The sequence below is a fragment of the Gorilla gorilla genome, chromosome 10 (assembly GCF_029281585.2).
Source record: "Gorilla gorilla gorilla isolate KB3781 chromosome 10, NHGRI_mGorGor1-v2.1_pri, whole genome shotgun sequence".
NCBI lineage: Eukaryota > Metazoa > Chordata > Mammalia > Primates > Hominidae > Gorilla > Gorilla gorilla.
In genome coordinates, this window is record NC_073234.2 from 113,717,269 (window position 1) to 113,743,816 (window position 26,548).

The 26,548-nt window shown below is 39.1% G+C and overlaps 1 long non-coding RNA gene across 2 annotated transcripts; it reads left to right on the plus strand.

Moving 5' to 3' along the window:
- The first annotated feature begins 3,051 nt into the window (after positions 1–3,051).
- LOC129525970 (uncharacterized) lies at positions 3,052–10,646 on the plus strand. 2 transcript variants are annotated; one of them, XR_008670558.1, is made up of 5 exons: positions 3,052–3,610; positions 3,878–3,958; positions 8,008–8,068; positions 8,930–9,032; positions 10,119–10,646. It is a non-coding gene; the product is annotated as an uncharacterized lncRNA (long non-coding RNA). The 2 variants fall into 2 exon arrangements; XR_008670557.1 differs by lacking the exon at positions 8,008–8,068.
- Positions 10,647–26,548: the final 15,902 nt, after the last annotated feature.

Genomic DNA, 26,548 nt, shown 5'->3' on the forward strand with positions numbered 1-26,548 from the left:
TTTAACTTCAGCCACATCAGCTTTTCCCAGAGCACATTTTGTAAACTGGTAGTCCCATAGGATTTAATTGATGGTTATATGACAAATCAAATAAGTTTGGGAAACACTGAATTAAACAAAGTAAGTTCATTTATTGAAAAGTTCTCAAAGCTATTAAAAAACCAATGAGCATCAAGAATCTCCAGGACAGGGCTGCAGCATGCAGTACTTCCAAAACTTATTTGACCACTGAATCCCCCTTTTTTTTTTTTTTTTTTTTTTGAGAACACCAAATAAGATTGTTGTTCCATGGAATACACTTTGAAAAGTGCTGAATTCGACTCTTCTAGATAATGCTTACATTAGGTAATTCTTGTAAATATTATCTAGAGTTGACACTGTCCTTACATTTGTTCAAAATTATTAAATCACTTCATTTAAACAGAAAATGACTAGTTAGACATTAAAGACCATCACATAGCTGATTCAACCATCATCACCTTGAGACCAAATTTAAAGAACTACTTCACAATGTGCTCAGATACTCCATTATCAGGTATTTATAAACAGAGGGGATAGCAAGAAGAAAAAATTGATTGATGAATGTTTTCATTACCCATATTGTATCATATAGATGCAGGCAATGCTAACCCAATCTCAGGGGTTCCCACAATGATACTGAAACAATATCTATAAATGACAAGAAGTTGCAGTTTCCCCAGAAAACCAATTCAGCTAGAGCAGGAGTTGCTCACATTTTGTGAGAAGGAGCCAATCTTGATCTCCCTTCAAGGCTCTAAGGAGTCAACAGGATTGAGACTCTGACAGGGAAGAATATAAAATGAGCTCAGCAGCAGCAGCCCTCTCCACTCAGTGGGAGAGAAGGAAGAGATGTCAGCCAACTTATCTTCCTTACCAGCAGGGGGCACAATACAAAAGAAAAGGTGATAGCACAGTGTCTCTAGTTAATGACGGTGTGAAATTATCAAGGCCTGCTGGCCACCAAACCAGAATACCTTCTCAATGAAGCCTACCCTGACCACCCCATTAATACGGCAACCTACCCTTTCCCAGCCCAGGGAACTCCCACCTACCTTGTCTCACATTTTTCTACAACTCAGGTTACAACCTAACACATTGTATAATTTGCATATTTATCATGCCTAATGTTTATTGTCAGTTTCCCCCACAATTTAAGCTATACAATGGCTGCATAAATATTCATTGAATTAATGAAGAAAAATAAATGCTCAAAACTTTGGTCCCAGGAAAGTTTCACTTACATGCTTTCTGAAGATGTCCATCCCGACAGTGCCTGCCTCTGCCTGCACATTTCCCTAAGAGAGAAAAGAAGAATGGAGGAGACAGCTGAGACTTCTGCTCCTCCTCCACCACCACCACCTCCCCCCAGCCCTGACCCACTTCCATGTGCTGAAGCCATTGTCTGCTATTACCCTTACCGTTCTGCTATTTACCCCCTTAATCAAAAAACATTAAAAGGACGAGGAGGACAGAAGTCCCTCTTCTGACAGTGTTCTCTAATCACCTGTGAAGTAGAACACAGTTGCAGCCTAACTCTGTTCAGTCCTCACTGGAAGCCCCGCATCTATACCTCCCTTCAGTCTATTCTCCACACATCAGCCAGAGTGGTCCTCTGAAACATAAGTCAGATCACATCACTTCTCAGGTCAAATGGCCCCTATTTCTCTCAAAGCAAAAACCAAAGTCTTCACAGTTGTCTACAAGACCCTATATAATCTGGCCTTCTCTTCCCTTCAAATCTCTTTTCCAGTTACTATCCACCCCCCTACCCTCACTCCACCCCACCCTCCTCACTGTCTGTCAAACATGCTAGTGTGCTCTCAGCCCAGGGCCTTTGCACCAGCTATTTGTTGGCCTCGAATGCTCTCTTCTCAGCAAATATCCACATGGCTCACACCATCACATCCTTCAAAGTTTTGCTCAGGTGCCACCTCATCAGAGAGGCCTTCCCTAACCTCCCTACTGAATACCACAACCCTGGCTGTCCCCACCATGTGCTCGCTGTATCTTACCCTGCTCCATCATCTCCTTACTTATCACACATAATTTACTTACAGCACATAACTTAGTATGTTTGTTGCCTATCTTCCCCACTAAATTATTATTATTATTATCATCACTATTATTTAGAAACGGGGTCTTACTCTGTCAACCAGGCTGGAGTGCAGTGGTGCAATCATAGCTCACTGCAGCCTTGATCTCCTGGGCTTAAGCCATCCTCCTGCCTTCGGCTCCCAAGTAGCTAAGACTACAGTCACAAGCCTAACATTTAAAAAGAGAGAGAGAGAAAGAAACTTCACCTTCAGGAGAGCAGGGAATGTTTGTAATTTTTCTTCACTTTTTCATCCCTAAGGCCTGAAATATTATCTAGCACATAGTGAATGCTCAACAAATACTTGTTGAATGAATAAAGAGTGGTTAAAACAATGGATTTTGGTTATACAGTTCTGGATTTTGATCCCACCTGTACCGTAATCTTTGGCAAATTTTGAAAGTTCTCTGAACCCCGATTTCTTCATCTGTGAGATAAGGATAACAATACCCAACTCATAGAGTGCAATGCCTTGTATATCAAATAAATGGAGGCCATTATTATGCATTGTGGACCTTCTGGAAGCAGAATATGAGAGCAAATGTGCAGGTATACATGTTGGGGTGGATTTTTGTTTTGTTGAGAGATAGAAAATGAAGACAGAATGTACTCAAGTTCCCATGCAGCTCTAAGTATGTACCTGTAAAATCAACATGGATTAAGGATAAAAATGGACACAATGTAACAAAAGTGATCTCCTACATAGTTGATCTGATGAATAATGCAGGCAACAGTAATTAAAACAGCTGACCAATTTGATGGTTTCAAGATAAAAGAGTTGCTTTATGGACTTCATAAAATATGGTCAGTACACACTATAAGGTATTTTTCTTTCAAACACTTCAGAATCAATACCTCTATAGTATCTCAAGGTTATTCAGGTTGTCTCCATTTCATGCATTCTAGAATGTCATTATTGACTTTGCACTTGACATTCTTCCCTGTGTCTGTTAGACTGGCCTTGGCAGCAAAGAAAGACCATATGGTGCCCATCCATATGGATAGGCTGGCTGGATTTTAGAATCTTATTCCCTACTGATGTTCCTGTTGTGTGAACAGAATAACTTCTATTTAAGAGTAAAACATGTGGGATTCCAGCCTTGCATATTGTATCAGTTAGAAAATGTGCTCAATTGTGAGGAGCAGAGACCTGAAAACAGGGCTTAAACACACTAGATGTGGTACAGGGGCTCTGCAACCTCATTGTAGACTTTCCATCCCTCTTCTCTGCCATCTTTGAGTTGTGACTTCTTTCCTCAAGGCTGCCTCATACATATAAAGTGGCTACTAGAACTCCAAACGGCATTTTCTCATTCCTAGTAGGAAGAAGGGAAAACACAAGGAACAAAAGGAGCATGCCAGCTGAGTCATTGCCTATTTTTAAGGAGCATTACCAGAAGACACACCCAACAACTTATGTTTGCATCTCATTGGCTAGGATTTAGTCTTATGCACCTCTCATCTTCTAGGAATCCTGGGAAATCTAGTATATTTTAGGTAAGCAAACTACTTCTCCAATAAAATCAACATTCTATACAAGAAAAAAGGTGATAGTCAATATTGAGTACGTATCTAGCAGTATCTTCTCCAGATAAATACTTAATTTCTACAATAGAGGAATCAAAAAATTATGAGCTATGGTCGTAGCTCACTAATGATTTTCTAGTTACTTTTGCACAAACCTGGAAATTAAAATCTTTCTATTAATTCTCCAAGTGGTGATTTAGAGAAATTATGTTCTATTAAAGAAATCTTCTTTTTTAGGAAAAGAAGATTTGGTGTCTACACTTCTAGTACTCCAGTTCAGCTTTCGCTGACCGTGACTCTATTTGGCTAACTGCACAGGTAATCTCAATTGTTCCTCACTAGGCTGGGTGTGGTGGCTCACACCCATAATCCCAGCACTTTGGGAGGCTGAGGCGGGTGGATCACTTGAGGTCAGGAGTTTGAGACCAGCCTGGCCAACATGATGAAACCCGTCTCTACTAAAAATACAAAAATTAGTTGGGCCTGGTGGCACATGCCTGTAATCCCAGCTACTCGGGAGGCTGAGGCATGAGAATCATTTGAACCCAGGAGGTGGAGGTTGCAGTGAGCAGAGATTGTGCCACTGCACTCCAGCCTGGGTGACAGACCAAGACTCAGTCTAAAAAAATTTAAAAATTAAAAAAAAAATCCTCATTGAGCTCTGTAGAAAGAAATACCTCTCAGAACTTCGTCATTAGAATCATCACTGCTGCTGCAATGCTCCACAATCAAAAGCCCCTTGTGTGACCCAGAAGCTTGCCTGCCTCTTACCCCTACACAATACATGGTATAGAATTCATATTAGGGGAGTCATATTTGTTTTGCATGTAGAAAACTCTCTAAGAATACTTTAAGAACTCACTGGTTCTTTCAGGTCACCTGGGAACGATTTTGGTAATTTCACCCTAGCTAACAACTTCTGTGAGTACCATTTCAAGGACTAATTTACTAAATTGTCCCTCTGTTGCCTGAAAGAGTTACAAAGTTTCACAAAGTGTCTGACTTACTCGCATGCAGTAGCCCATGTACTAAGAAGATCTGGCTTCAAAAACACATTATAGGATTCCTGTGGTTGCTAGTTATTTTCTAATACTACTTGAGGAATGGGAAAGTATGCAAGTCAACAACTTGTTCAAAAGACCAAGTGCATAGTCACTTGAGACAAAGCAATGAAAAACACATTCATGTACACACACTCCCACATTTTTCCTCTCTTCCGAGTTCAATGCTTTCCTTTTGTTCTCTAAGCAAAATAGACCCCACACCCACATAGAGAAAGATAAGCCTTCGATTTTTGGTCTGACTTTTTTTCCTCCTTCATGGAGATGGCTCTATGGGGCTTTCAACTTGTCAGATATAATCTATTCTGGCCACACAGTCTTGAGAGCACGACAGCCACAGAATCTGTGGTGTCAGATGAAAATGTTGTAGAATGCAAGTGCAAAGCATTGCAGAGGTGATGAACATGAGGTTCTCCCTCCCTGAGAAGGAATGAACAAGATCCGGACCTGGAAGAGCAGTTGCAAAAAATGACAGGGGCCTCTGTGGACAGAGTGTAGCCCAGAGCCTCAGCTGGCCAAGTGGACAATTCCTAAAGGCTGCAAGTCCTCACATCTCTCTGTCACTCCCACTGAGACATTTTGAAAAGAAGGTCAAATAGCCCTTCATCAGGATATGCTGATTCAGACAGACAGCTAAGCCGAGGTGGCTTTGGTGAACACACTATGGGATGAAATGAGTTCCCCTGTGGTCTGCTGCCCTGTTGCTGTTAAACTGAAACTAGAGAAGCTCAGAGTTGCTAAGAGATTGTCACATTGCTGTGGGAAGAATTTACACAATTGGCGCCCTCAGGCAAGTAGTGCTGAATCTGTCAGTATTCAAGACTGTGTAATTTTTTCAGCTACTTCTTTATTCCAGTCTATGTGGAGCACAGCCTTTTCTCTGCACCTTCAGAGTGAGCATTTATAGCACTGCCAGTTCTGAGGAAGGATGAAGATTGGCTACCAGAAGTGTGGATTCACGGGCTGACCCCGGGGGCAAAACTGGGAAGAAGGCAAACTGTCAGCACTAGGACTGTGGACAGCTCCAAGAATAGAGAAGGGGAAAAAATCTGCAAGGTGAGCCAGGGCAATGGTAGAAGTAAGGAACTCTCCCTAGATATTAGGAGTCATGACACAGCTAGGGTCTGAAACTTGCTGAGCAGTTCAACTGCTGAGTTTGCACTAGGAATAAAGATCAGAATTAAATAGCAGGGCGACACCAAGGTGTAACATCAATGTTGCTCAATTTGCCCTTCCCTTTCTCTAGTAATCGGAGAATCAATATCCATAGCCCCAGTTGAGGGAGCAGGGTGATCATGTGAGTTACATACCTTTGCCACAGATCATTGGATCAGAAGAACATCTGACTCAAATGCAACCAATTCATTAGCTGACTGGAGATGCATCTGATCCACTCTCTCGAGAATTTAATATAAAAGATATACTAATTGCAGCTACTCAGATAGTGCTGGACACTAGATCTCGAAGGCCACAGAGATTAAGCACCAGTCAACACCACAACAACTCAAAGTCACATGCAATCCAGGGTCATGAAGGAGCAGAAACTAAGAGCCTTCGAAAGAAGCTGGTGTGGGAAAGAACAAAGAAGATATGCAGAGAGTGGCAAAGATGAGACACCATGTGATCCAAGAGGGAAAGGAAAATGGGTAGATTACCTGTCTGACAGCTTTCAGGTTCTCAAGAGATCTTGTGGTTATTCTTTCAGTCGGGATCTCTGAGATCTCCTACATCTTTGTAATCTAACCAGGAAATCCTAATCCTGCAAGGTCCCCCACCGTCAGCATACATCTCATTGTTGTAATTGGCCAGTTGTTCCAGATTCTTTGGACTGCAAAGGTCAGGAGACTCACTCTAGGGGAAACACTGGGAAGAAGACCAACTGTCAGCACTAGGACTGTGGATAGCTGCAAGAATAGAGAGGGAAAACATCTCCCCTAAGAACAAGTGAGTTATCATACAGATACTCATGAACTCGGTTCAAGGCCAGAGAAATGTCTGGGAACCAAGACAGGTTAAGAACAAGCTGCTCTTTATCTCCTTGTCTTGCTCAGAGCCTTCACAATCTCTCTCTGATAATGTCTATTACTCTCTCTGCTGCCTCTCTATACCAATTGGTTTATTCTTTCCCCCCATTCTGTGTAGCTTTCCTCTACTTCAAAGATTCTGCTCTCTCATAGCTTTTACTTTTTCATAACTTCAGCCTGTTGTGACCCCCTCATAGCCCTACCTTACCTCATAGCTTCTCGTTATAGTTTCCTTCTATTTCAGATCCCACTGCTAACAGAATTTTCAAGTTCAGCTTCAAAAAAGGGAATATGATCAGCCCTGCTCATCCTTTTGCACCAGGTCATGGGCTGCTGGCCAGTCTCTGATTTGACTATTCTTAGATCAACACTCACCCCTTATACAACCAGCTCCAGCCAGTAGGGAAGGTTCACATAGTACAAAACATAGCAATTTAGGACTATCCATTCAGAAGAGGCTATGAGCGTGGCAGACAATTTGACCAACATGTTTGATATTCCAACCTCTCCTTATCACAAATATGCTTAAGATATTGTCCTCTGTTTTCAAAAAAAATATGTAATAAGGCAATCTATCCTGTAATATTAGCAATTATGTTTTAATTTTTTATCTTCTTCTTTTACTTTTTGGAAGTTTCCAAATTTTCCATAGGTAATATGTCCTAATTTTACAGATATATTCAGAAATATTACATTAACTATTAAGAAAATAGACATAGCATCATTTATACAACAAATGTATGGTGTGCAACAACCATGTACCATGCTAGATGCCATAAATACAGCAGTTAACAATGAAGGATCTCTTGTCACGGAACACAGGTGATCATATAATTTGTCAGCCAAATCAGGACACTTTTGAGAGTGAAAGCATTGCTATTAATAATCAGACCAAGACAAAACTAGGACTGTGCTGAGTAAACCTGGGCAGCTAGTGAATGTTCCCATTTACGTAGGCCAGCTAACATTTTAACATTTTGAGCAGAGGACTAGCAGATATAGAGCCTTAACTCTCCTCTCACAAATTAATTTCTAAAGTAAGGAAATTCTGAGAATATGCCAGGCAAGCATTTGGGGACAGGAAGTCCTTTAAATCTCAAGATCCTCATTCTGCACTCTGGAAAACATCCACAGTCCTAGCTCAACCAAGAAGGACAAGGTAAGGGAAGAGTTGGTAAGAAGGGGAGCACACATTGATCGATCATATACCATGTGCCAGCTTTGGGGTTGGGTGCTCTCCATAAGTCATCGAAATTAATCTCATGACAACTCTGTATTGTAGATATTGTTATATACCCATTCTGCTGATGAAGAAACCAAGACTCAGAGTTTACTTAACCAAGGTAGCACATCTAACATCAGGACTAAAATTGGATTCCAGCTCTAGCTAACCCCACTATATCAAGCCACCTTTCAAAAGTTAAATTTGAGATATTAAGACACTGAACCATTATAACCTCTAGTTTCCCCTGCAAAAATGTGATTACTTATGAATTTGTCATAAGAAGTCAAGTTATAGTGGTCATTTTTTTCATATTATCAGCTTCTCAGCTTACCCAAAGCAGAAATGTAGAAAATGAGCTTAACTGGATGCTGCTTCTTGGAGCATTTCTCATGGTCCTTATGTAGGTGGTATCTGAATTTGCCATGTAACTTGAAAATGAGATTTTTGAAGGCTATTAAAAGAAAAATTCTGAAGAGTGTGGTTAGCCCAGGGGAAAACACCCAAGATGCTAAAAAGCATTTGCAACTAATTTCCTATCAATTGAAACAAAAGAGAGTAATTCTATTGATACCAGATTGGTTAATTAAAGAGATACGTCAAATCTGTTTTCACAAATACCATCATAACTCAAATCTCTATTCACTTTAATGGGATTTGGCCTGCACCAACTCTTTCAAAGCATGAAAGTGGAGTAAAGTAGATTTTGCTAGGATGGTTTTACTATCTTTGTTTTGGTTTTTCCAATAAGTATAGCCTGTATGTATTATGTACATATAGTCTATTTGTCAAAAAAAAAAAGGTATTCTGATCAAACACAAGTGGGGAGAAAAAGTCTCTTGAAATAAAATCACCTGTGAGATGTTTTTCACCACCCTGTTAGCAAAATTCATTTGCAGACTAACAGTCAAAGAATGTCAAAAATGTAAAAACTGCATGGAAAAGCATATTGTCTCTGTGATTTGTTTTATCTCTGCTTCAGATCACAATCATACATTTTGGACTAAATGTCTTTGGAGAAGCCGCATTGAAGATATTGCAACTGGAAGACCCTTCTGAAATAGAAAATCTCTATTTATCCTAAGGTCTCTCTTGAAACAAAAGAGCTTCCTAGCAACATATTTTGGAAATGCTGAAATTAAAGTTCAGGCTTATGTCCTTATGTACTTAAAATATGAGAGATGAGAAGATAAAAGAATAGAGTGCTGAGGAATGAAACTTTCTTTAAGATGTGAATGTTTGGGCTCGGTACATAAATAGAAAGGGTAATTTCATTTAAAGAAAAAGAAAAATGATATCCCTTTGTCTCACATAAGTAAATGATGTATCTGTTCCAGAACTTGCACGGCTCTTTACCTTTAGATCTCAAGCTGCAATTCAAATCAGTATTTTAAAATACTCAGGGTCTTTATTCTCCCGTTCAGTTTCTTCCATTAGCAGAGAAATACAATCTTCTTTCATGTGGAGTAGCTGATAACAAAAAGTGGCTAGCACAAGAATGCCCCCACTGAATTCACAGTGGGCTTTGCAGAGCTGAATTACATAGAAATAAAGGCAACTACTTACTGTCTCACTGAATTATAGATTTTAGAAAACTGTTTAATAAGGAGGAAAACACTTAAGACAGCTTCTATTGAATTTGGCACACACAGAAAACTAACGAAACCAGAACTGATAACAGATTTTGTAGGGAAAGTTAAATTCTAATTTTATGATAGTGTAGAAGCCAAGATATCTTCACAAGGACAGATCCCACAATAACCTTTATGTTAGTAATCTTGGAGGTGTGTGAAATTATATTTTTAAGTGGTCAATCTTTCTTTACCTGCAACTTTAGACTAAAAACTTTTGATACGTCTCTGTCCTTTATTAGGCTGCCAGATTTATAGAAATAAGAAACCCTTCAAACCTTTGCCACTTCCTCTCCTTCAGTTGTTCAATAGTTCAGCAGACTGGATTATCGTCAGAATCAGATTGTAAATCCCTCACCAGATGATAAACTTCTTAAGACTTTTGTCTTAAAATGTATTCATCTTTAAGCACTTAGTAAAGTTACAGGAACAAAGCAGGGTCTTAGAAAATGTTTTTTAATTGATTTGAATGTATACAACAGATTCAAAAACTCACAAGAATTTTTGTGTTTGTCATTTTTTAATTGTGCATTCATTTAGATTTGCTGATGGCTCACCAGTTATCAGCTACTCTGCTAAATGAATAGAATGAACCAGACACAGTCTTCACGCTGTGGCAGCTCTCAGTCTAATGTAAGGGAGGCAAGCAAGTGAACCAGACAGAACAATACTGTGTGATGAGCATCAAACATGTTGAAAGAACATGACAGAAGCATATGCTCATTCAAAGGAGGAGCCGGAGCTTCTAGTAAAAGGTGATATCTAAACTGAAACTGTAAGCACATCACGGAACAAAGAGGGGGAAGGAGGTTCTAGGCAAAGGGAAAAGCATACTGCCAGCGTCAAGACATAAGAGGAAAACCATGTATTGGGAAACTGCAAACAGTTCAGTGAGGGAGGAGTCTAGAGTGCTCTGTAGGCAGGGACGGGACTTTGGAGTGCTTAGGGTACCATGCTAACTCAGTCTTTACAGGCAACTTTGGAATACCAATAATGGTGGTACTTCTGTGTGCTTGTCCATTGCCAAATGTTCGGACTTATCCAAGCTCTCATGATGAAGCTATTACTAGGGGCAAAGAAAAAAGAGAATATGCTTTTAAATAAGGTAAAATAATTCAAAATAATGCTTTTAGTTTAATGGTTTTAGCATATAGACACAAGCGCATTATATACTTCTTTTCCTACTTCCACTCTTTCTTCTTTCCCCTCCCTTAATCTTTGCTAGATTCTGATCCCAAGTATATGAAGTCATCATATGAAAGTGAATAGTGAGGGGAGGGGTGTGGAAGTTGAGCAGGAATAGGTATAAGAGGATATCAATTTTGAAGATAATTGTACACAGGAGTCTTCCCTTATGAGCCCCCAAGCTATTAAAAATAATTAAACCTTTCTGTTCTATATGTTGAATCTACATAGAACTAACTTTTCAGTAAGCTTTTGACAAATCGTGAAACATTTTAACAGTATTGCTTTTTTATCAAACTGAATGTATTCAAAATAGGTCTTTGCTGTGAACTAAATAAAGTGAAATCACCTTTCTGGTGAGCAATTGAACAAAATATAGCAAACCTTTAAAACTTTTTATACCTTTTATCCCAAAATCTTACTTCTAGGAAGCTACCTTAAGAAATAAACAAAAGACATGCACAAAGATTTGACTAAACCTTTTATCATGTTTTGATGATCATCATGATGATGACTAAACAACATCAAAAAATATTCCCATCATGACCAGCTTCAATCTACCAACATAAAGTCATTGAATGCTGAGTTGAGAAGAGATACACATATTGGCTCCAGCACACCAGCAAAAAGGAAGCACACAGAGCTCTCGCTCCAATTTCTGTTTTAGAAACAGCAGACACACACACACACACACACACACCCCATCACTTCATTCACAGCTCATTGGCCAGAATTACTGGCATGGCTTTGCCTAGCTGCAACAGGATCCAGAAGGAAGAAACTGGATATTGGTGAGCACGGCAATGTTCTCCACAAAGCACCATCCTTGGGCTTCCTCTTTCATGCCTGACAAGTCCATCATACAATTTTCTTAAACAAAAATTATCCTCTCCCTAAAATAAATTCTACCACTAGCTTCAAAATAATGATTTATTTTTACCTGTTATGTATATGATACACAGATATGAAGGAAAAAATTAAATTATTTCCAGGTGGATGGGTTTAGAAGTTTTATTTTCTTTTTATTAAGTTGTATTTCCTAATTTTACCATGATAAACATGGATTGTTTTTATAATAACTTTTTTATGTTTAATATGTATGTGTATTTATTTATACACATATTATGTATACATGATAAACAAACTTATATAAATATGTTTTTATTGCATAGTTCCTGCAAATTCTTCTTATTTTAACTCTAAGAAGAACCAGAAGGCAGAATACAGAAACATTTAGTTATCAGTTTTCTGGTCATTCCCAGAACTCGTGTCAATCTACCTTTATGGTTTCTCTCCCATTTTGTCTTAAAAACCTTGTTCGGCATTGACTGGCACAGTTAGTTCAAATGTAGATAATATTATATATTTCCCTTTACTCCAGTCAAATACTACAGCCTCCTCTCAATAACTGTGCCTCAGGCAAACCTGACCAGTGTCCTCTAAACTCCTCCCATACCCACCAGTTAATGTCAAAAAACAGAAATATGAAAATTATTCAAGGAAAAATTTTTCTGACTTCTTCCATTAAATTGTCTGAAGAAAAAAAATACTGTAATGAAAAAAAAATTTGACAGCCAATTCTTTGATTTTCACTTTCCATCTCATTTCCATGGTCTAAAATTTAATCCTCAGGATACACAAGGGAGGTTTTCTCCATCTCTGAAAACCCAAGAGCTGAGAGGATTGTTCAACTAGAAAAAATTACCCTAAATGAGCAAAGTATAGAAATGCACTTATAAAATCTAAAGTTCCAAATAAATAGGAGGTATTATTACTACATTTCAGTACATCCAATACTGCAGTTTGTACTCAGTATACATGAGTTTTCCAGAAAGAAGTGTTACTTGTGCACACACACACACGTCTATTTATTTTAATATCATCTCTCCACATAGTGCCTTTGCTATTTATTGTCTGCAGTATTGGAATAATTGGAAGAATAAAGATTTGCATCTTTATCTTTAACCTGGAATAAGTTAATTGTAATCTCTCTTCATTGTTGACTTGTAACTTAAGTTTATTTTCAAAGTGGATGCTAAAATAAATACATAAATCCATTTTTTTGAAGGTAAGAATAAAGCATGGCAAGAAAATTTATAAACACTTTAGAAGATGTTTGACACAATTTTATTACCTCTGCAACATTCCCTTACATGTCAGGTACCCATATCCCAGCACTGGGTGTTTTGTCAGATAATGGAGGAATATTCATTGAATTGAAAAGACCTGGAGTACGATATTAGATTACAACTTTTATATCCAAGAGAAGTACATAAGAGCAATGCCTTTTCTTCTTTTTATCTGCTTCCCCTTTCCCTTCAGGCAAAAATATAAATGAAAAATACCTTCTACCTTCAATCAAATACCAAAGATAAAATGCCCGATTGCTTGCTTGACTGCTTACAATGGAGGTCTAAAAAATGTTAATCTATTTCTGCAGCCAACAGAGAGGGGCAGCTGGAAAGAGGAGAAGAGGATTAGAAGAGCTTTTCCTCAGTGGCATTTTTGAGACTTCAAAATGCTCTTAGAAGCTACTTAACAACAAAATCAGTTGATCCCATTGTTGCAGCTCAGAATTCTGTTTCAGTATATCGCAGCTGAGTAAGGAAGCTAAGGCGCTGGAGTGGTATTAATGCATCGCCCATGGATATGTCCAAAAGCTCTTAATTATAGCACCTTAAAGAAGTCTTACAAAAATCCTCCAGCCTTCCACAAGACCTGGGTCTCCTGGGGCCAGGACCACCAAAGAGAAAATAAAATCCCAGATCTCTGAGGGTCTCACCAAGTTGTATTTCTGGAACTTCATCTCGCTCCACTTCCACCCACCCACGCCTACTCTAATTTCAAGCCCCCTTTATGGTGGAAGTGTGTGTAGAGATCCTCTTCCCATCCTCATGGGGCGTGGATGGCTCCCTGTTGTGCTGCTACAGTTTCTGGTCTCATTCCTTTGATGCAACCACCAGTGCCAAGCTTTGAACATTAACACCTGTGACCCACCACTGCCTCCACTGAGGGGTCAGATGCTGCCCAGCAGCTGGAGAGGAGGAGGAAAAAGAGGTGGAATGTGAGAGGAAGCATCCTTTCTCCCTCCCTTCCTGCTATGGTTAATTGTATGTGTCAAGTTGTCTAGGTCATGATACCTAGTTGTTCGTCCCCTCCAAATCACGTGTTGAAATGTAATGCCCTGGTGGGAGGCGTTTGGATCACGGGGACAGATCCCTCATGAATGGCTCAGCACCATCCCCTTGGTGATGAGTGAGTTCTCACTCTGGTAGTTCACAAGAGATCTGGTTGTTTAAAAGAGTGTGTCACCTCCCCCAGCCCTTGCTCCCTCTCTGGCCTTGTGATACACTGGCTCCTCTTCACCTTCCACCATGATTGGAAGCTTCTTGAGGCCCCTATCAGAAGCAGATGCCAGCACCATTCTTCCTGCACAGCCTGCAGAACTGTGAGCTAAAATAAACCTTTTCTTATAAATTACCCAGACTCAGGTATTTATTTATAGTAACACAAGAATGGACAAACACAGTATTATTCAAAGGTGATTAACATTTAAATCAGTCCTTTTTGAGTAAAGCAGCTTACCCATTATAATGTGGGTAGTCTTTATCCAATCATTTCAAGGCATTAAGAAAAAAGACTGAGGTTCCCCGAAAGAGGAAGGAATTCTGCCTCCATATGGCCTTCAGATTGCGATAGACAACACTGACTCTTGCTGGAATGTCCAGCCTGCCAGCTTGCCCTACAAATTTCAGAGTGAACAGTCCCACAGTTGGATGAGCCAATTCCTTAACATAAATCTCTCTCTCCTCTATTTCTCTCTCTCTCATAGTCTCGCTGATAGATAGATAGATAGATAGATAGATAGATAGATAGATAGATAGATAGATAGATAGACAGACAGACAGACAGACAGACAGATAGTCATGTGTCATTTAATGACAGGAATACATTATGAGAAGTGTTTTGCTAGGCAATTTCATCGTTGTGTGAACATCACACAGTGTTATATTTACACAAACCTAGATTGGTCCAGCCTACTACATTCTGAGGCTATGAGTATAGCCTATTACTCCTAGGCTACAAACCTGTACAGCATGTGACTGTACTGAATCCTGTAGCCATTGTAACACAGCGATTGGTATTTGTATGTCTAAACATAGAAAAAGATACAGTAAAATATAGTATAGTTTTTTTAAACGGTATACCTGTATAGGGCACTTACCATGAATGGAGCTTGCAGGCCTGGAAGTTGCTCTGGTTGAGTCAGTGAGTAGTGAGTGAATGTGAAGGCCTAGGACAAAGCTGTATACTATTGTACTATAGAATTTATAAACATTGTACACTTAGGCAACGCTGAATTTATGTTTTTAATTTTTCTTTCTTCAATAGTAAATTAACATGAGCTTACTGTAATTTTTTTACTTTATAAGCTTTTTTTAACTTTTTGACTCTTTCATAATAAAACTTAGCTTAAAACACAAATACACTGTACAGCTATATACCATTTTTTGTATCTTTATTCTATATGCTTTCTTATTTTCAATTTTTTCTTTGCTTTTTAATTTTTTTGTTAAAAACTAAAACACAAAAACATACATTTGCCTAGGCCTACACAAGGTCAGGATCGTCAATAGCCTTCTCTTCCACCTCAAAATCTCATTCCACTGGAAGGTCTTCAGGGGCAATAACACGCATGGAGCTGTCATCGCCTATGATAAAAATGCCTTCTCCTGAAATACCTCCTGAAGGGCTTGCCTGAGGCTGTTTTACAGTTAACTTTTATGTTATATAAGTAGAAGGAGTACTCTAAAATAACAGTAAAAACGGTAATATAATAAGTAAATAAATCAGTAACATAGTCATTTTATTATCATTATCAAGTATTATGTACTGTATATAACCATAAGCGCTATACTTTTATATGACTGACAGCTCAGTAGTTTCTTTACACAAACAACTCCACAAACATATGGGTAACACATTGTGCTCTGACATTACAAGGGCTACAGCATTATTAGGTGATAGGAATTTTTCAGCTCCATGATAAGCCAATAATAGAACCACCATCAATATGCAGTCTATTGTTGACTGAAACATCATTCTACAGAACTTGTGTGTGTGTGTGTGTGTGTGTGTGTGTGTGTACTGGTTCTGACTCTCTAGAAAACCCTTACTAACACACTTTCCCAGCAGTCAAAACTTTCCACTCCTCATGAGACAGCCCATAGGGTCTAAAAAGTGGAGCTGCATGCTCAAGATCCCAACCCCTTCAATGAAGGCATCATCCAACCCTTCAAGGGTATAGATTGTGAAGCCCAATCTTATGACTGGACTCTGAGTAACCTTCAGGGCTTTTTACACTGACCCACACCCTAAAGATTGAAAGAAAATCAGGTTTGAAAGAAAATAAGTAGCTAAAGAACATTCCCTTCTTCCCACATTCTGCCTCAGACCCAAAAAGGACCAGGGGATTTTGCCCGGTCTCCCAACCCAAGAGGATACTTTCCTTCTCTCTCTCCCCTCGGTCATGGCTGCTGAGGAGAAATAACTTTCTGGTTAGTGAGAACTTGGAATTCAGCAGACATATATCTGTATCCACCCTACACTTCATGATGATTGAGCCTTGACACAGACAGGGGTTTTCTTCAAGACTACAAACAGGGAAGAGATCTCCCATGGGCACTATAAGACCAAAATGTGCATCATTCCATTTCTCTGTTTGCCACTGATCTGGAGTTTGGACAGGAGAACAGTCTCAAATTCTACCTTGAGGCTTTCCATTGTTGCTGGCTCCTTAGTCTGAAAGCCAAGTCTTTCTTTGTAAGCATAAATCAAACTCTAGTGTTATCTTCCAAATTGTTCATTAGTAATTCAGAGGCATAGCTCTCTAAACAAAGATGAGTCTTCCTGGCCTATACCCTTTCCATGTGAATTTAATGTGCTTTATTGCCCTTCATCTTGTATGGGTCAAAACCAGCGTCTCATATTTCTTACCTTTCCCATTCTCTCTTGATCATTTTTTGTTGTTGTTGGTTTAGTCTCTCCAGTATGCAATTGACCTGAATTATTTCAACAACTGCATTTTCCTTCCATTTCACATTTGCTCTAGAAACCAAACCTCAATATATTTCATCTCCATTCACTATATTTTACGGATTTCTTCTCTTATATCACCAGTTCATGGACAATCTGAGGAAGCTTGAATTACAAGTAGCCAATTGGCCTATCTACCTCATTTATATTTATTATCTTTATTCACATACACAGGGCACCAAATTTCTCTGGAAAATCAGCTGTGCTACTTCTAAGGTACAAAAAAAATGTGTAAGATTGTCTGAGAGATTTAAAGCTGTCGTCGTAGTAACTGGGAAATTACCACCTACAACCACTCCACTGAGGCCTGAAACTCAGTTAATTACCACTGCTTAATTAATCCAAGAGTCTCTCTCACTGAATGCCCAGCTGGGTTGTGAAAATAATCACTAAATAACCCAAAGGTCTTCCAGAAGCCAGGAGAACAGCACTTTGGCCTGCCTGTAGAGGCAGAGATCCCTCTAGTCTCCTTCTGGTTCACTGGAAAGCTGGTTACCACTAAGGAGAAAGGAAAGGTTAAAGATCTCTGAACAAAAGAGATTCACATAGAAACGAGGCACTCTCTAGAATGTGAGCCACATTTCCTGGAGAAAGCGCAACATCCCATGGTCATGAAGCAGAAAGAAAGATCTGCAGATAAATAGCAAGTACCTTGGCTCCAGAAAGAAAAGATAGCCTAAAAAATTACCCTGGTGATATGTATGGAGGTGCCCCAATCAGCTAAAAGTATAGTTTCTGACCAACAAGGCAAACAGTTTTTAAGAATGCAAGATAGAGAGATAGGCTGAGTTCAAATTCTAACTCGCCATTCACCTGATGGGTCATCTTCCTGAGCTTAACTAAGCTTCAGTGTCTTTATCTGTTAAGTGGGAGTCATCTTAGAATTGTGTTGAGGATTAAATGAGATCATCTAAATTAAGTACTTAACTAAACATCTACCACATAGTAAATTCTTCATAAATGGTATAACTGATTATTATATATGAAGAATCCCATTAACAGTTGTCTTATGCTCCAACCACTCCGAACAGCTGCTGAATAATTTGGAAGCAATTGTGACATCAGAAAAAGTCTTGGATTTTGAGATACTGGACAAAAAAAAAAAAAAAAAACTGAAGGAACTGTGGATAGCATTCTTGTATTTAATCCTTGAGAAAGGTAAGAAATTTGAAAGACAAAAGAGGAATGAGAGTCCAGGAAATGAATTGCAAGTATTATTAGATGGGGACAGAGAATGGAGTTTGGCATCCTGAATGGTTGTTCAAATTCTCAGAATAACAGACCCACCTGACTAGGGAAAAGTTGGTCTATACAAGAACCCACTGTCTGTCAACAGGAGAAAGAATAAACAAATGTTATAGTCACATAATGAAATACTCTTCACAATTTTCTTTAATTAAGTACCGAACAAACAACACATGGATGAATTGCAAAAACATTGTGAGTAAAAGAAGTCAAGTACAAGAGCACATATATATACAAACATATACATATATGAAGAAGTTCTGTTAAGAGACAAAACTAATCTAATAGTGATAGCAAACAGAACAGTGGGCTGGGCACAGTGGTTCACACCTGTAATCCCAGAACTTTGGGAGGCTGAGGATCACAAGGTCAGGAGTTCAAGACCAGCCTAGCCAACATAGTGAAACTCCATCTCTACTAAAAATACAAAAATTAGCCGGGCATGGTAGTGGGTGCCTGTAGTCCCACTCAGGAGGCTGAGGCAAGAGAATTGCTTGGACCTGGGAGGTGGAGGTTGCAGTGAGCCTAGATTGTGCCACTGCACTCCAACCTAGGTGACAGAGTGAGACTCTGTCTCAAAAGGAAAAAAGAAATGAAAAGAGAACAGTGGTTGTCTCTGGAATAGAGCAGGGCAGGAAACTGACTGGAAGGAGGCACAAGGGAATTTCTTAGGATGATGGAAATGTTCTATAGCTTGCTTTGGTGGTGGTTTGTCAGAACATGTTGAACTGAACTGTATGTATTTTATTATATCTTAATTATAACTTAATTTTCTAAAATAGAGCAAACTAAGACATTTCAGATTAACAATGACTGATATTGAAAAAAGTTACCATACACAGGATCTTCTTGAAAAAAATACTAAAGGATGTTTCTTAGGAAGAAGGAAATTAAACCTACAATGAAGAAATGAAAGTAAAGAAAGTGAAGAAATAGGTGAAGCACTGACTGTATAAAACAACGCCAAAGGTATTGACTGATCTTGTGCATGTGTGTTTAAAGATGGAATTAAATAATATACAATAATAACATGAAAGGAAAGAGATACTGCTTTTTCATGTAAAGAATAGAGATATTGATTACATTCAGACATTTTAGGTCAACTATGCATGCAAAAAGGAAGGTAGCACCTAAAAAGGTAGAATAGCATGCAACGTCCAAAGGAGAAGGTGACGTGGGTAGCTGCACAGAATAAAGAAAACTCAATCAATCTAATAGACCCCATCTCCCCCATACACATACACATGAGAGAGCAAGAGAAGAATCCAAGGGCTATGTGGTACTTATAAAGTATAAAATGAAATGGTAGAAATAGAGACATCAGCAATCACAATAAATATGCACATACTAAACTCACCAATCTTACATTGGTTTTTTGGCACATACACTTTCCAATTATATGCTATTCATAAGAGACACACCTAAAACATAATTCCAAAAATGTTGAAAGTAAAGAGGTGAAAAATTAGGTAATGAAATAATACTTACCAAAATAAAATAAATACACTCAGAGTCAAGATGGCCGAATAGGAACAGCTCTGGTCTGAAGCTCCCAGCATGATCCACACAGAAGACAGGCAATTTCTGGATTTCCAGCTGAGGTACCTGGTTCATCTCATTGGGACTGGTTGGACAGTGGGTGCAGCCCACAGAGGGTGAGCCGAAGCAGGGCAGGGCATCACCTCACCCTGGAAACACAAGGGGTCGGGGAATTTCCCTTTCCTAGCCAAGGAAAGCCGTGACAGACTACCTGGAAAAATGGGACACTCCCACCCAAATACTGTGCTTTTCCCAAGGTCTTAGCAACCGGCAGATTCTCTCCTGTGCCTGGCTCAGCAGCACCCACGCTGATGGAGCCTTGCTCACTGCTAGCATAGCAGTCTGAGATTGATCTGTGAGATGGCAGCCTGGCTGGGGGAGGGGCGTCCACCATTGCTGAGACTTGAGTAGGTAAACAAAGCCGCCCGCCGGGAAGCTTGAACTGGGTGGAGCCCACCACAGCTCAACAAGGCCTATTGCCTCTAGACTCCACCTCTGTGGGAAGAGCATAGCTGAACAAAATGCAGCAGACAACTTCCGCAGACTTAAATGTCCCCGTCTGACACTCTGAAGAGAGGAGTGGTTCTCCCAGCATGGCGTTTGCACTCTGAAAATGGTCAGACGGCCTCCTCAAGTGGGTCCCTGACCCCTGTGTAGCCTAACTGGGAGACACCTCCCAGTAGGGGCCAACAGACACCTCATATAGGCGGCTGCCCCTCTGGGATGAAGCTTCCAGAGAAAGAATCAGGCAGCAATATTTGCAGTTCTGCAATATTTGCTATTCTGCCACCTCCGCTGGTGATACCCAGGCAAACAGGGGCTAGAGTGGAACTCCAGCAAACTCCATCAGAGCTGCAGCTGAGGGACCTGACTGTTAGACAGAAAACTAACAAACAGAAAGAAACAGCATCAACATCAACAAAAGGTCATCTACACCAAAACCCATCTGTAGGTCACCAACGTCAAAGACCAAAGGTAGATAAAACCACAAAGATGGGGAGAAACCAGAGCAGAAAAGCTGAAAATTCTAAAAATCACAGCACGTCTTCTTCTCCAAATGATCACAGCTTGTCGCCAGCAACGGAACAAAGCTGGATGGAGAATGACTTTGACAAGTTGACAGAAGTAGGCTTCAGAAGGTCAGTAATAACAAACTTCTCCAAGCTAAAGGAGGACGTTTGAACCCATTACAAGGAAGCTAAAAACCTTGAAAAAAGATTAGATGAATGGCTAACTAGAATAAACAGTATAGAGAAGACCTTAAATGACTTCATGGAGCTGAAAACCATGGCACAAGAACTTCGTGACACATGCACAAGCTTCAATAGCCGATGCAATCAAGTGGAAGAAAGGGTATCAGTGACTGAAGATCAAACTGATGAAATAAAGCAAGAAAACACAGTTAGAAAAAAAAGAGTAAAAAGAAATGAACAAAGCCTCCAAGAAATATGGGACTATGTGAAAAGACCAAATCTACGTAAGATTGGTGTACCTGAAAGGGATGGGGAGAATGGAACCAAGTTGGAAAACACTCTTCAGGATATTATCCAGGAGAACTTCCCCAATATAGCAAGGCAGGCTAACATTCAAATTCAGGAAATACAGAGACCACACAAAGATACTCCTCAAGAACAGCAACCGCAAGACACATAATCGTCAGATTCACCAAGGTTGAAATGAAGGAAAAGTGTTAAGGGCAGCCAGAGAGAAAGGTCGAGTTACCCACAAAGGGAAGCCCATCAGACTAACAGTGGATCTCTCAGCAGAAACCCTACAAGCCAGAACAGACTGGGGACCAGTATTCAACATTCTTAAAGAAAAGAAGTTTCAACCCAGAATTTCATGTCCAGCCAAACTAAGCCTCATAAGTGAAGGAGAAATAAAATCCTTTACAGAAAAGCAAATGCTGAGAGATTTTGTCACCACCAGGCCTGCCTTACAAGAGCTCCTGAAGGAAGCACTAAACATGGAAAGGAACAACCAGTACCAGCCACTGCAAAAATAGGTCAAATTGTAAAGACCATCAATGCCATGAAGAAACTGCATCAATTAATGGGCAAAATAACCAGCAAACACCATAATGACAGGATCAAATTCACACATAACAATATTAACCTTAAATGTAAGTGGGCTAAATGCTCTAATTAAGACACAGACTGGCAAATTGGATAAAGAGTCAAGACCCATCAGTGTGCTGTATTCAGGAGACCCATCTCACGTGCAAGGACACACATAAGCTCAAAATAAAGGGATGGAGGAAGATCTACCAAGCAAATGGAAACCAAAAAAAAGCAGGGGTTGCAATCCTAGTCTTTGATAAAACAGACTTTAAACCAACAAAGATCAAAAGAGACAAAGAAAGCCGTTACATAATAGTAAAGGGATCAATTCAACAAGAAGAGCTAACTATCCTAAATATATATGCACCCAATACAGGAGCACCCAGATTCATAAAGCAAGTCCTTAGGGGCCTACAAAGAGACTTAGACTCCCACACAATAATAATGGGAGACTTTAACACCCCACTGTCAATATTAGACAGATCAACAAGACAGAAGGTTAACAAGGATATCCAGCACCTGAACTCAGCTCTGCAACAAGCAGACCTAATAGACATCTACAGAACCCTCCACCCCAAATCAACAGAATATACATTCTTCTCAGCACCACATCACACTTATTCTAAAATTGACCACATAATTGGAAGGAAAGCACTCTTCAGCAAATGTAAAAGAACAAAAATCACAACAAACTGTCTCTCAGACCACAGTGCAATCAAATTAGAACTCAGGATTAAGAAACTCACTCAAAACCACACAACTACATGGAAACTGAACAACTTGCTCCTGAATGACTACTGGGTAAATAACGAAATGCAGGCAGAAATAAAGATGTTCTTTGAAACCAGCAAGAACAAAGACACAATATACCAGAATCTCTAGGACACATTTAAAGCAGTGTGTAGAAGGAAATTTATAGCACTAAATGCCCACAAGAGAAAGCAGGAAAGATCTAAAACTGACACCCTAACATCACAATTAAAAGAACTAGAGAAGCAAGAGCAAACAAATTAAAAAGCTAACAGAAGGCAACAAATAAATAAGATCAGAGCAGAACTGAAAGAAATAGAGACACAAAAAACTCTTCAAAAATCAATGAATCTAGGAGCTGGTTTTTTGAAAAGATCAACAAAATTGACAGATCGCTAGCAAGACTAATAAAGAAGAAAAGAGGGAAGAATCAAATAGACGCAATAAAAAATGATAAAGGGGATATCACCACTGATCCTACAGAAATACAAAATACCATCAGAGAATACTATAAATACCTCTATGCAAATAAACTAGAAAATCTAGAAGAAATGGATAAATTCCTGGACACATACACCCTCACAAGGCTAAACCAGGAAGAAGTTGAATTTCTGAATAGACCAATAACAGTCTCTGAAATTGAGGCAATAATTAATAGCCTGCCAACCAAAAAAAGTCCAGGACCAGATGGATCCACAGCTGAATTCTACCAGAGGTACAAAGAGGAGCTGGTACCATTCCTTCTGAAACTATTCCTATCAATAGAAAAAGAGGAAATCCTCCCTAACTCATTTTATGAGGCGAAAATCATCCTGATACCAAAACCTGGAAGAGACACAACAAAAAAAGAGAATTTTAGACCAATATCCCTGATGACCATCGATGCAAAAATCCTCAATAAAATATTGGCAAACCAAATCCAGCAGCACATCAAAAAGCTTATCCACCACGATCAAGTTGGCTTCAACCCTGGGATGCAAGGCTGCTTCAACATATTTAAATCAATAAACGTAATCCATCACCTAAACAGAACCAATGACAAAAATCACATGATTATCTCAACAGATGCAGAAAAGGCCTTTGACAAAATTCAACAGCACTTCATGCTAAAAATTTTCAATAAACTAGGTATTGATGGAACATATCTCAAAATAATGAGCTATCTATGACAAACCCACAGCCAATATCATACCGAATGGGCAAAAGCTGGAGGCATTCCCTTTGAAAACCAGCACAAAACAGGGATGCCCACTCTCACCACTCCTATTCAACCCTAACCCTAACCCTAACCCTAACCCTAACCCTAACCCTCACCACTCCTATTCAACCTAGTGTTGGAAGTTCTGGCCAGGGCAATCAGGCAAGAGAAAGAAATAAAGAGTATTCAGTTAGGAAATGAGGAAGTCAAATTGTCCCTGTTTGCAGATGACATGGTTGTATATTTAGAAAACCCCATCGTCTCAGCCCAAAATCTATTTAAGCTGATAAGCAACTTCAGCAAAGTCTCAGGATACAAAATCAATGTGCAAAAATCACAAGCATTCCTATACACCATTAACAGACAAACAGCCAAATCATAAGTGAACTCCCATTCTCAGTTGCTACAAAGAGAATAAAATACCTAGCAATCCAACTTACAAGGGATGTGAACGACCTCTTCAAGGAGAAATACAAACCACTGCTCAAGGAAATAAAAGAGGATGCAAATAAATGGAAGAATATTCCATGCTCATGGATAGGAGGAATCAATATCATGAAAAGGGCCATACTGCCCAAAGTAATTTATAGATTCAATTCCATCCCATCAAGCTACCAATGACTTTCTTCACAGAATTGGAAAAAAATGACTTTAAAGTTCGTATGGAACCAAAAAAGAGTCCGCATTGCCAAGACAATCCTAAGCAAAAAGAACAAACCTGGAGGCATCACACTACCTGACTTCAAACTATGCTACAACGCTACTGGTACCAAAACAGAGATATAGATCAATGGAACAGAAGAGAGGCCTCAGAAATAACACCACACATCTACAACCATCTGATCTTTGACAAACCTGACAAAAACAAGAAATAGAGAAAGGATTCCCTATTTAATAAATGGTGCTGGGAAAACTGGCTAGCCATATGTAGAAAGCTGGAACTGGATCCCTTCCTTACACCTTATACAAAAATTAATTCGAGATGGATTAAAGACTTAAATATTAGATCTAAAACCATAAAAACCCTAGAAGAAAACCTAGGCAATACCATAGGTTTGGGCAAGGACTTCATGTCTAAAACACCAAAAGCAGTAGCAACAAAAGCCAAAATAAACAAATGAGATCTAATTAAACTAAAGAGCTTTTGCACAGCAAAAGAAACTACCATCAGAGTGAACAGGAAACCTACAGAATGGGAGAAAATTTTTGCAATCTACCCATCTAACAAAGGGCTAATATACAGAATCTACAAAGAACTCAAACAAATTTACAAGAAAAAACAAACAACCCCATCAAAAAGTAGGCAAAGGATATGAACAGACACTTCTCAAAAAAAGACATCTATGCAGCCAACAGACAAATGAAAAAATGCTCATCATCACTGGTCATCAGAGAAATGCAAATCAAAACCACAATGAGATACCGTCTCATGCCAGTTAGAATGGCAATCATTAAAAAGTCAGGAAACAACAGGTGCTGGAGAAGATATGGAGAAATAGGAATGCTTTTACACTGTTGGTGTGAGTGTAAATTAGTTCAACCATTGTGGAAGACAGTGTGGTGATTCCTCAAGGATCTAGAACCTGAATTACCATTTGATCCAGCCATCCCATTACTGGGTATATACCCAAAGGATTATTAATCATGCTACTATAAAGACACATGCACACATATGTTTATTGTGGCCCTATTCACAATAGCAAAGACTTGGAACCAACCCAAATGTCTATCAATGATAGGCTGGATTAAGAATATGTGGCACATATACACCATGGAATACTATGCAGCTGTAAAAAATGATGAGGTCATGTCCTTTGCAGAGACATGGATGAAGCTGGAAACCATCATTCTCAGCAAACTATCACAAGGACAGAAAACCAAACACTGCATGTTCTCACTCATAGGTAGGAATTGAACAATGAGATCACTTGGACACAGGATGAGGAACATCACACACCGGGGCCTGTCAGGGGGTGGGGAGCTGGGGGAGGGATAGCATTAGGAGAAATACCTAATGTAAATCATGAGTTAATGGGTGCAGCAAACCAACATGGCAAATGTATACCTATGTATCAAACCTGCACGTTGTGCACATGTACCCTAGAACTTAAAGTATAATAAAATAAAATAAATAAATAAATAGTCATATTAAATCAGACAAAAACAAATTTCAGGCAGAAAACATGATGTAATGATTAAATGAATAATTTTTTTAAAAAGATATAATAGTCTTATAATATAATAGTCTATAATAACATGGCCTTAAAATATATAAAGCAAAACCAAAGACTCACAAGGAGAAATGAACATATCCATAATCATGGAAGGAAGATTTTAACATCTTACAATACTGAATAAAAATCAAAAAGAAAATAGACACTTAAGTAGTACAATTAATAAACTTTATCAAACAGATTGCAACTTATATTCTACACCAAAAATTAAAGGATGCATTTTATTTTCAAGGACACATGAATAACTTACCAAAAATTTACTAGAGACTTCCTCACAAAGCAAGATTCAACAAATTCAAAACATTGTGCAGCAGACCACATTTTGTGATCAAAGCACTGTAAAATTAGAAACCAATAGTTGAGAAATAGACTCCAAAACCATATATGTTAGAGAAATGTTTAAGGTCATGTAAATAATTTATAGGTCCACAAATAAATCATAAAGAAAATTATGAATATTCAGACCTGAATAACAATTAAGAATATTGCATACCGAAATTGATGGATGCAACTCAATCAGTACTTAAGGGCAATTTAGCCTGAAATGCATTTATTAGATAAGAAGAAAGGCCAAAAGGTAATGGGCCAATTTTTCTAGACAAGGCAGTTGAAGAGGGAGGGCTTAGAGAGGGACTGGCCTGGCGTGCACTCTGCATCTCCGGG